This window comes from Apium graveolens, chromosome 2 (assembly GCF_009905375.1).
Source record: "Apium graveolens cultivar Ventura chromosome 2, ASM990537v1, whole genome shotgun sequence".
NCBI lineage: Eukaryota > Viridiplantae > Streptophyta > Magnoliopsida > Apiales > Apiaceae > Apium > Apium graveolens.
Window position 1 is genome coordinate 226,397,873 of NC_133648.1, and position 11,937 is coordinate 226,409,809.

At 35.8% G+C, this 11,937-nt stretch overlaps 1 non-coding gene across 1 annotated transcript; it reads right to left on the bottom strand.

Moving 5' to 3' along the window:
• Positions 1-10,627: 10,627 nt before the first annotated feature.
• Positions 10,628-10,731, bottom strand: LOC141710355 (small nucleolar RNA R71). Its single transcript, XR_012570881.1, has one exon. It is a non-coding gene; the product is annotated as a small nucleolar RNA R71 (small nucleolar RNA).
• Between the last annotated feature and the right edge of the window lie 1,206 nt (positions 10,732-11,937).

The following is an 11,937-nucleotide window of genomic DNA, read 5'->3' on the forward strand; positions in this document are numbered from 1 at the left end:
CAACCTCAATAGGCCACTCTGGCCCCTATCTATTCCATATCTGATCATTTTATCTAGTTTTCAAAACACTTGTACCTATCTCATTTTAAAACCATTCATTTAACAACACACATAAAACTGATTCACAAATCATTTTCATTTAAGATATGTACCTTTCGAAGTTACTTTTCCCCAAAACAGGTTTAAAATAATTATTTATAACTACAGGGGATACGTAACTTAAAATGTTTCTGTTCTTGTACGAGAATAAAGTAACAGTTTATTCATATGTACTGAACCATAGAAGAATGGTCAGGGGTACTTGCCTTGCAAAGCTTTGCGGAAACCCTAAGTAGCTTTTACGCTAACTTCGGTCCTGGCGAGACTCGACTGGAACCTACAGTAACAGAATAACTTAATTTGTTATATCGACATGCTTGATATCCTCAACCTAATAACCCAATTCGATAACCCGACTCGTATAATGTATATACACAATCACGTAATCAGAATTCACATAAGGATAAAATGCTTTATATTGTAAAGTACGTTCTTCATATTCTAAAATAAATTTTAGAAAAATTTTCACGACGACTCTTCTATTTATAAGCCTACCCGTCGAAACATAATCGACGTCAATATCCAACAAATCACAATCCACAATTCGCTTTTCGATACGACTCGTAACACAAACATTTATTCAGTTTCGAAAATAGTTTATACGAATCGTTTTATTTATTTATAAATTTAGGACTCAGAATCAATTCATCACCATCCACCGTCCGCTCGTAAAAATTCATCGCGGAAGGTGGCAAAATTTTTAAGGCACCCGATTATTCGGGTTCCAACACAAAAATTTCACCGATTTATTCTATTAAAATCAATCGCACGAAATTATTTATATCATGAATAGTATTCATAATTCCCTGTAATTAATAAAATAATATGAATTAATTCAGATTAACTAAACCAAAACACAACCAACAGAACATGCCTACACGCGCGCAACGCGCACTAAACAGGACCGCAGCAAAGCAACCGAGAACATAGGGATGGCCGGAAAAACCACAGCCACACCCTAACTCACCCACACAAACGCACACATACATACAAACATAAACACATGCACACACAAACTCACACACACAATCACTACATATATCAACACACACACAAATATATATGATTATATATATAGAATCGAACAAGGATAAGGCCAGGGAATCACCAGAGATTACCAAGATGACACCGAAAATGGAAGAAACGAAAGAAGGAGGAGGATGAACTGAAGAAACGGGAGAGAGAAGAGTCGAGATTAGAGAGAGACAGACGAGCACATGGGTGAAAAGAAAAGGGGGTTCTGTTATTTTAAAATGTTTTAAATATCCCGAAGTTAATTAAAATGTAAATTTCATAATTTTAAAGCCATTTTTGAAATGCAATTTATATTCGATTTTAACAATTAAACGAATCAATGCGCGGGTGAAATTAATCTCAAAATTTTCCAAAATAATTTTAAAATTCTCAGAATATTAAAATCTTAATAAAATACGAGTTACGTAATTTTTGAAAAATTCTGGAATTAAATACTAATTTCCATATAAATGCAGTCAGAAAATAATTTAAAGATAAATACTTAATGAAATATTGATTTCTCAATTTTATAAAATGCTTAAAATAATTATTAAAATTATAAAATCATAAAAACAATTTTAGAGACAATCCAAATATTTATGTAAATAAAAATGCAATAAAATCACTTTTAAAAGCGAAACAAAATAATACAACTCAATAATTAATTACACAGTTCAATCCTATATACCAATAAATCACACATAAATGATAAGAACCAACACACAGCTGTCAAAACCAATACACATATCTTATTTAATTAATAATTCAACAATTGTACTTTTAAAATAATATAAAATAAACGAGTCATTATAAACATAAACTTCCTCTTCAAGTTCTCCATTTTGAAATGCACTATTTACATCCATTTGGAACACTTTAAACTTCTTGTGATCAGCATAAACTAGAAAAATTCTTATTGCCTCAAGCCTTGCAACTAGAGCAAAAGTCTCATAATAATCAATGCATTATTGCTGTGAATAGCCCTTTGCAACCAGTATTGCTTTGTTTCTTGTAATAATGCCCTCACTATCAGTTTTGTTCCTGAACACCCACTTTGTGCCAACAACTGATCAGTTCTTTGGTCTTGGCACAAGAGTCTAGACTTTATTCCTTTCAAATTCATTAAGCTCCTCTTGCATTGTTGTAACCCAGTCAGCATCTTGAAGAGCTTCTTCCACCTTCTTGGGTTCAATTTGAGATAGAAAAGAATGGTAGAAACATTCATTTTGAGTGGCTTTTCTGGTTCTTACACCACTATCAGGATTTCCAATGATTAAGTCCGGTGTATGTGACTTAGACCATTTTCGTGCAGATGGAAGTTGACTCCTTGAAGAAGAACCTCCCCTTGATCCATGAATTAACTGTTATTTCTTTGAATAGTGCCATTATCATATCCTGATACCCCCTGAATCAGTGTTCCCATTGTTGTCATTATTTGACTCATCATAATTTGAGGAATGAGAGTCTGGTGATTTATCTACTGATGTTTCTTGAGTTGAATCACTTGCAAAAGTCTCTGTATTTGAATCATGTTGCTCCCTTTCAACAATGCTTCAGTGTTTGAAGAATTTCCACTGACATGTGGATCATCAAAGTTTTGACTGATATCAGGATTTACTATAGCAGGATCAGGATTTTAGAGTTCAGCATATGGTATTTCATTTTCAAATCTCGACTTATCATGGTCATCTGCATCTTCTAGAACTGTAATCTTCTTGTCATCAAAAGATACATGTATGGATTCCATGACTGTTCTTGTTCTCAAATTGTAAACTCTGAAGGTTTTTGTAGACAATGGATATCCCACAAAATGCCTTCATCAGCTTTTAGATCAAACTTGGTAAGCTGCTCCAGATGAGTTTTGAGAACAAAACATTTGCAACCAAAAATGTGAAAGTACTTCAAATTTGGCTTCTTTCTCTTCACCATCTCAAATGGTGTTTTTCCATGCCTGTTGGTCAATGTTGCATTTTGTATAAAGCAAGAAGTTTGCACAACCTCAACCCAGAAGTAGGTAGGCAATCTTGCTTCCTCTAGCATGGTTCTTGCAGCTTCTATGAGAGTTACTATTCTTTTTATCAACAACTCCATTTTGTTATGGAGTTCCAGGAGCATAAAATTCTTATTTTATCCCCTTGAGTTTGAAGAAATCTTCCATAGTAATATTCTTGAATTCAATTCCATTATCACTTCTGATGATCTTCACTTTATATGTTGATCCTTTTTCTAGCTCTCTTACATGATCAAGAAGAATTGATGGATATTTATCCTTGTCGTGAAGAAAATACACCCACTTGTATCTTTTATATTCATCAACAATTACGAGGCATACCTCTTCTTGGAAATTGACATAACATTTACTGCACCAAAGAGATCAATATGAAGTACATGATATGGTTCAAGAATGGAGGATTCAGTTTTACTCCTGAAAGATATTTTCCTTTGCATGGCTTTCTGGTATGAGTCACATAAGCCATCAGGAGTAAACACTACATTGGTAAATCCTCTTACAAGATCTTTCCTTACAAGTTCGTTGATATTGTTGAAATTGAGGTGATAAAGTCTTTTATGCCAGTTCTAGCTGTCTTCCACAGATGCTCTACTAAGTAGACGCATTTCTGATTCATCAGTATTTGTGGAGACCCTGGCTTCATACAAACTACCATTTCTTAAACCAGTCATTGCAATCTAGCCATCAGTCTTACTAACAATTTCACAATGCTCCTCATAGAAGTTCATTGGTAACCTCTATCACAGATTTGACTCACACTGATCAGATTATGCTTGAGTCCTACAACCAGAGCTATATTTTCAATGATGATATTTCCAATTTTGATTTTTCTATATCTCATAATTTTTCCTAAGTTTCCATCTCCATAAGAAACACTTGGGCCAACTTTCTCCTCAAATTCTGATAGCAGGGATTTATAACCAGTCACGTGTCTTGAACATCCACTGTCCAAGACTAGAGTATTTCTCCGGTTACCCTGCAATCAATATTTGAAATCAGTTAGTGTTTTTAAGGATCCGGACTTTCTTGGATCCTTTGGCCTTTTTAAATTTGTTAACATATGTAGCAGAAGACTTCTTATCAGAGTTTATGTTAATATCCTAACTATCAGTATTTACACATGCAGAAACCGATTTTTCTTTATTTAAAGAGCGTTTCAGTTCATAATAATCAAAATTCAAACTGTGATACTCTTTACATGTATAATTAGAGTGCCAAAAACTTCCATAATGAAAACAAGGTCCCTGTGGTTTATATCTAACTGTTCTATTCCTAAACTCTGATTTGGGAGGAATAGTATTTATCTCTTTATTCTTCCTCTAAGAATTAGCAAGATGATTAGTACTACCATAGTTCAAACATGCCTTTCTAGGTGCATTAGGAGGAGTTACATAATTACCATTATTATTAACACTTACCTTGCCATTTCTATTTTTCCTAGGCATTTTCTCCTTGTCTTTCACGTGTAAATCCTTCAGCTTTTGTTTGAGCTGTTTTTGAGTCATTAAACCAATATTTACTGATTTTGTGTGAACTAATTCACTCTTATCAGTAACTAAGTTTGATCTAGGTGCTGAGGTTGAACATACCTCATTAATTGGTTTAACAGCATCATCACCTGGATTAAACTTAATGGTCTTCAGTTGAACCTTGTTCAGTTTGAACTTAGTATCAGTATTTACATGTTTACTTTTCTCAGTTTCTTTTTTAATTTTCTTATCAGAACTAGATCTATTAGCATATTCTAATCCTGATCCGGAACAAGCATTCTCTAAAATATCCTGAGTTGTTTTTCCTGAGTTAGTCCAAAGTTTAATAACCTCTCTTTCTTTAGCTAACTCATTTTCTAGATAAGCATGCTTTTCTAACAGTTTTTCTTTAACATAAATAGCATTATCTCTTTCCTTTTGGATTTCTAGCATGGAAAGCAACTCGATTACTTGGTGATCATTCTTTTTGTTGAACTCGGAGTTTTCACTCTTGATTCTATTATTCTCTAAGGTTTGATCCCTATAACTAACATGCATAAATTTAAGAAACAGTCTTAATTCACAAATATCATTAGTATCAAAAACAAGAATAGTCTGAGGTACCTTTAATTCAGCATTGTCATCCTCAGTATCAGCATTTGCCATGAGAGCAACATTGACCCCATCATCTGAATCTGATGAATCATCCCAGTTTTTCTTCTTTAAGATCAAGGCTTGTTTCTTCTCAGCATTGGGTTTCTGCAATCAATTGTAAATGTCCAATTCCATCACAGTTGTAGCATCTTTCCTTTGACTTGTCGAGTTTTCCAGAATTTTATTCCTTCTAATCAGTACTTCTTCTGTTGTTCCTCTTATCATAGTTTGAGGAACTGGAACCTTTTTTGGAAAATCTTCTTCCTTTCTTGAAGTTCTTGTAGACCATCTTCTTGAAGATTTTAACCAATAGAGCAGCCATTTATTCCATGTCTTCATTGTTGTCATGATACTATCAATATCTGATTCATTATCAGTATTTGAGTCATCATCAGAGTTTGATAATTCAGTATCTGACTTTGCAATCATAGCTTTTCCTTTGGAGTAGCCTTTTCTCCTAGCTTTCTCCTTTGGCTTCTCTTCAACTTTGAGTACAACTGGTCTAGACTTAGATCCTTTTCTCTTGCTTCTTTGCTCCATCTCTAGTTCATAAGTTTTCAGTATTCCATAGATCTCATCTAGAGGTGTGTCATCAAGTTGATAGTTATCCCTTATTGATGTGACCTTAAAGTCCCACTTTAAAGGGAGAGAAAGTAGAAACTTCAAGTTTAAGTCCTCTCAATCATATTCCTTATCGACAAGAGACAGGTCATTCAACAGCTTCTGAAATCTGTCATAGATCTCAATTAAGGACTCATTATCTCTTTAGTCAAAGTGCTCATATTCTTGAGTAAGTAATGTCCTCCTATTTTTCTTGATAGTAGTTGTGCCTTGACACTTTACTTCTAAAGCACCCCATATCTCTTCTATTGTCTTATATCCAATAACCCTATTGGACATAACACTATCAAGGCTGTTGTGCAAAGTGTGTTTGTCTTTTGCATCCTTGATAATAGATGAATGATCTTCAGGAGAGTAGTCCTTTCTTTCTTTGTCAACCATCTTTTCTGGTTCTTCTGTAACAGAAATAGCTACCTTCATTGGTTTATGAGGACCATCATAAATCCTGCTTGGATATTCATGTATCTTCAGGATTGGCACCTTGATAGCTTCATACCTACTCATGTTGCTGCTAATATGTGATGTAGCTGGGGGTGGTGGTTGTGGATTATGTGGTGCTTCTTTGTCTTTTATTAAGATTGATTTTCATATCTTAAACTGTTTGTATGAAAACATCAAGCTCTGATACCAATTGCTAGGTCCTTAATCAACTATGGAGAGGGGTGAATACAGTTTATGCAAATAATTCGACAAAGCTTCAACAGAAACAACATTTTTTATATTAACAGATAAAAACTGATTACAAACGTACTCTCTCAAAAGGATGAACAAATACCCTTGAGAGCTTCTAGGTTATGCAATGATATAATAATGTTCGCAATTCATATAGCATGAACCTAATATGTGCTTTATATAGAGCACAGTTACACAATCAATAAGGAATACTATTCTATTACAATAAGGAAACCTATTACATATCCATGTATGATTGCTTCTAAGAAAAAGTCCTGCACCGCCTTGAATTCCTGCTTTCCTTTTCCTCCTCGAATATCTACCAAAGTGAAAAATACTGATGACATCAACTGCTGATCATCAAATACTGATATAAGTACTGATGACGTCACTCTTCAGATATAAGTCCTGATAAGAACTTCTGATAGTATCTATCAAGATATCATCAATTATATCTAACAGAGTATTCTGACAATGTTGAGCCTATTATGGAGCTTGTTGATGAGGACTCTGTTGGGAGAGAGAGGCCTCGAATTGATAATCAGGCAATCCCACATTCTCATAGATCTGGATGCACGATGGACGAGCATCGTCATGCAGAAAAAATTCAGAATCAAGAAGAAGAAAGGAAAGATTTTTCAAACTTGAAAAGAAGGCTTGGCATATAATTAGGAGACGATGACTTGAGGATGTTAGTATTGGAATGGTAAAAGGAAGAAAACAGTGGAGAGCGAGGACCCGTGATACAACGCATGTTCCCCTATATTCCAAAGGGATGATAGGGTAAGACACCGTGAATACGAGCATGCCCCTCCATGTGTTTGGACTGGGAGTTATGGGCGAGTTTATTAAAGGAATGGTCAAGAAAGATGGGGATATCATCATGGAAGAACATCCCTGCATGGAAGACGTGAGGGCGCGCCTTCAAGGGGTGGTGAAAAACCTATCATTGTTCCTGTTGCTTCTCATAGTGCTATGGGTAATGCACCTAGGACGTGTCCTCATGGTGAGGGTGGTGCTCGAACTCAGGAAAGGCCGTGCAATAATGAAGAGGCTCAAGGAGGTGGTCAAGGAGAACCTTAGATTTAAAGGGAAGCTCAAAATCAGGATGGGGATGTCCCACATTCGCAGCCTCAGAGCGAGTGTCAATAAGATCTTCTAGTACCCCCGGGGGGTAATCATACGGGGCAGCAGCATCCCCCATAACCCAATGTTCGGACTATCCCAGGAATTGAAATGTTCAATGTGGATCATTTAAAGAAATTGCTCAATCAGCTTGAGGGAGAAAAAGTCACGGCAAACGCACAAGCTCCATAGCCTTTATCCGTTGTCATAAGGGAAGCGCAGTTGCCTTCAAGATATTGATATATGACCAATGATTTATGATTTCATGGAAACTCTGACCCCGTGGAATTTTTGAAAAGTTTTAACACTGAAAAGAGCACGTCTTAATAGGGTTAGTGCTACCAGCTCGCGAAGAGAATGGAGCCCATAGTTGAACTTTTAATATTGAAAAATGGTTCAAGGATCAAAGTTATTGAGGCTATGGTGGAGCATGAAGGAGATATGATACAGCGAGAAGTTAATAGAGAGAGGTTGGATGGAAGGAGTGAATCCTTTCAAATTTTGAATAACCTTCCTGAGGTTGATGCTCTTTTAGAAGAAATTGATGTTATTAGTAGTTAAACTATTAGATTTTATTGATCAGCATTTGATATCAGTATTTGACAATGATGACATCATCAACATTTGCTGATCCACTTTTGTCATCAGGATTTATTGATTTAAGTATCTGTCGAGCTGAAAACCAGGAGATATCAAAGAAGGAATTATTTGAAGAATATATATCGATGTAGGACTTTACTTATTGTAGCAATCAATAGATGAATATGTTATATGATTCCTTATTGTATTGCAATATGATTTCTTATTGATTGCGTAACTGTGCAATATAAGCACATATTAGGTTTACACTTGATTATATCATTTATATAATCTAGCAGCTCTCAAGGACATTTGTTCATCCTTGAGAGAGTATTGTAATCAGTTTTTATACATCAATAATAAAAACTGTTGATTCAATTGTGTTTGTTATTTCAATTTGATTGTTTAACAGTATTCACTCCCTCTACAGTTGTATCAGAGCTTGCTCTTGATACAAAAACAGTTTAAGAACCATAAAACAATCACTGATGTCATAGAAAGAAGGATAACAGGTTCCTCCACCTCCACCGGCCATAAATCCAATCAGCCAAAATATGAGTAAATATGAGGCTATCAAGGTTCCAATTCTGAAGATACATGAATATCCAATCTAGAAAGTGAAGATGGCCATATGTCTAGAAGTAACAGATCCTGAATACCTTAACAGGATTTATGATGGTCCTCATAGGCCAATGAAACTAGTTGTTGTTGTTGCTGGCCAAGAAGAAAAGATGATTGATAAAGACAAAAAGGACTATTATCCTGGGGATCTTTCATCTATTATGAAAGATGCAAAAGTTAGACGTATCTTGAACAGTAGTCTTGACAGTGTCATGTCCAACAGAGTTATTGGATACAAAACTGCCAAAAAATTTGGGACACCTTGGAGGTAAAGTGTCAAGGCACCACTGCTATCAAGAAGAACAGAAGAACCATACTCACTCAGGAGTATGAACACTTTGACTCAAAAGCTGATGAGTCCTTGACTGGAATCTATGACAGGTTTCATAAGCTAATAAATGACTTGTCACTGATTGACAAAGAATATGATCCAGAAGATTTTAACTTGAAGTTTCTTGTTGCACTCCCTGAAAAGAGGGACTTAAAAGTCACATAAATAAGGGATAATTATGATCTGGATGAAATATCTCTAGATGAGATCTGTGGCATGTTGAAGACTCATGAACTGAGAATGGAGCAAAGAAGAAAAAGGAAAGGACCTAGAGCAAGACAGGTTGCACTAAAAGTTGAAGACAAACCAAGGGAAAAAGCTAGGAGAAAAAGCCATTCCAAAGGCAAGGCTATGATTGCAAATTCCGACACCGAGTCATCAAACTCTGATGATGACTCAAACTCTGAAAGTGAATCAGACATTGAAAGTGATCATGATAATAATGAAGATATTGAGCAAATGGCTGCTCTTTTGTCTAAAAGCTTCAAAAGAATGGTCTACAAGGACTTTAAGAAGGGAAAAAGGTTTACCACAAAGGGCTCTAGTTCCTTAAAAACTGATAAGAGGAATTACAGAAGAAACTCTGATGAGAAAGAGTCAAATTCTGGAAAATATGACAATTCAAAAAAAAGTGCTACAATTGTGATGGAGTAGGACACTTTGCAGCCAACTGCATGAAGCCAAGGGCTGAGAAGAAACAAGCCTTGATCACCAAGAAGAGGAACTAGGATGATACATCAAAATCAGATGATGGTGTTAACTATGCTTTTATGGCAAATGATGATAGTGAGGCTGAGACCGCTGTTGAAGGTACCTCAAACCACACTTGCTTTTGATACTGATGATATTTGTGAACTAAGACTATTTCTTAAATCTCTGCATATTAGTTATAGGGATCAAACACTTGAAAATGCTATATTAAAATTGAAAATTTTGATCTTGAGAAAAGGAATGATCACCTAGAATCTGAGTTGATTTTCATGCTAGAAACTCAAAAGGAAAAAGATGATGCTTTGTATGTTAAAGAAAAACTGTTAGAAAAGCATGCTTACCTAGAAAAGGAACTAGCTAAAGAAAGGGAAGTAATCAAGCTTTGGACTAATTCAAGAAAAATAATTCAGGATTTAATAGAAAATGGTTGTTGGGGATCAAGATTAGGATATGCTGATAGAACTAATTCTGATAAGTTTAATGAAAAGGAAACTGAGAAAGTTAAACCAGTAAATACTGATAAGAAGGTAAAACTGAATATGTCTCAATTAAGACATATTAAGTTTAACTTGAGTGCTGATGTTGTTAAGTCTGTTAATGAAAAAGGGTCAACATCAGCATCTAAGTCAAATTAAAAGCTGATAAGTATGAACAAGTTCATACCAAGTCAATAAATGTTGGTTTAATGACTCAGAAACAGCTTAAGCAAAAACTGAAGGAAGTCAAAATATTCTAACTCAATTTGCTCAGAAATCGGGTGAATCTTTATGTGAAGCTTGGGAGTGCTACAAGGAGATGCTTAGGAAGTGTCCTCATCATGGAATGCCTGATTGGATGGTGATCAACTGCTTCTATAATGGGTTGGGAGCACAGTCAAGACTTATGCTTGATGCAACATTAGTTGGAGCTTTATGGGCTAAGAGCTATTAAGAAGCTTATGAGCTGATTGAGATGATGGCTGCGAATGAATATCATAATCCAACTCAGAGGCTACCACAATGTAAGGTAGCAGGAATTCTGGAGGTGGATACAGCTACAGCTATCACTGCTCAGCTAAAAGCGTTGACTATGAAGGTCGATTCTCTGACCAACTATGGTGTTCAACCGATAATGATTGTTTACGAGCTTTGTGCAGGATTGCATGCGACGGAGCAATGTGCTATATCTAGTGAATCAACTCAGTTCGTGAGCAACTTTTAGAGGTCGCAACAACCTGTTCCTGCTACTTATCATCCTAACAACCGAAATCATCCTAACTTCAGCTGGAGCAATAATCAGGGTGATATGCAACAGCCTTACCAGCAGTTTAGAAACAAGCCTTACAATCCTCCTGGTTTTCAGCAACAGTTTGCACCAAGGAAACAATTTCAGCCACAGGGAATGCAACAACAATCACATGAAGGTGCTGGTCCATCTTCTAATGAAAAATCTGAACTAGACGAGTTGAGGCTTATGTACAAAAGCCAAGCGGTTTCTATCAAAACTTTAGAGAATCAAATAGGGCAGATTGTTAATGCCTTATTAAACTGACCTTAAGGAACTCTTTCGAGTGACACAAAGGCTAATCCAGGCAAGAGAGAAGTCAAAGAACAACTTAAGCAATCACCTTGAGATCTGGAAAGGTCGCTAGCTCTCCAAATAAAAAAAAAGAAGATTCTAAAAAAAAATCCAGAATGCAAGGGCGCCCGTGCCCATAAGGAGCGCGCCCGCGCCCTCCCAAATTTCAGAAATTGAGATTTTTGATGATTCTATTAAGAAAATGGATGGTGAAGCTAAACCGAAGAAGAATTCTATTGAAAACACTCCTCCGGAGCAGAATACAGGAGTCAAGCAAGTCTATCCGCCACCTCCATATCCTAAAAGGCTTCAGAAGCAGAAGTTCAACAAGCAATTTGCTAAGTTTTTGGAAGTTTTCAAGAGGTTGCACATTAACATACCTTTTGCGGAAGATCTAGAAAAGATACTGAGCTATGCTAAGTTCATGAAGGGTATTCTATCTCCGAAGCTAAAACTCGAGGAGTTGGAAATCG